We start from the raw sequence: 662 nt of genomic DNA, 5'->3' as shown, positions 1-662 counted from the left end.
CTTATTGATACAGTTGCCAGAAATCAGCATATGTACCTAAGCAGTGAATCCTCCATGAAAGAAGAAGCTAAAATAGTAACTGCTGAACTCAGTCCTGTGGATCAGGCTAATGAATTCAATCAGCAATTAGACTTTCTAACTTAGCAGCTAGCCGAATTCAAGGAAATACTACAGGAAATAAGAATGGCTAACAGGAATATGGAAGTACAGTTAAAGCAAACAGAAATGCAACTGTCAAAACAAATAGCAGAAGAATGCCAAGCAGTTCAATTAAGAAGTGGGAAAATATTAAATACCTCACTTCAAAGCAGCAAGAAGCCAAGAAATGAACAAATGGCTACTCAAAATCCCTCTGAGGACAATCAGAGCCCAGAAAGGAATAAGGCTGGCGCTGAACGCCCAGACCATGCTCACTTCTGGCGTTCAACGCCAGAAACAAGTATGAATCCGGCGTTAAACGCCCAAGGGAAGCATAGTTCTGGCATTCAGATGCCAGTGATAGATAAGGAGATGGCGTCTAACGCCTCTCCAGCTTCCACCCCTGGCATTCAAACGCCAGTGGGAGATCAGTCACATACAAGTGCTGATAACAACCCTTCTAAAAAGGCTTCCCAACCCACTTCTACAGGTAATAAACCTGCAGCAACTAAGGTTGAGGAATA

The sequence above is a fragment of the Arachis duranensis genome, chromosome 4, assembly GCF_000817695.3.
Source record: "Arachis duranensis cultivar V14167 chromosome 4, aradu.V14167.gnm2.J7QH, whole genome shotgun sequence".
In the NCBI taxonomy this organism is placed as follows: Eukaryota; Viridiplantae; Streptophyta; class Magnoliopsida; order Fabales; family Fabaceae; genus Arachis; species Arachis duranensis.
The sequence above is the reverse complement of the archived record's forward strand: the minus strand, read 5'-3'. Positions refer to the sequence as shown.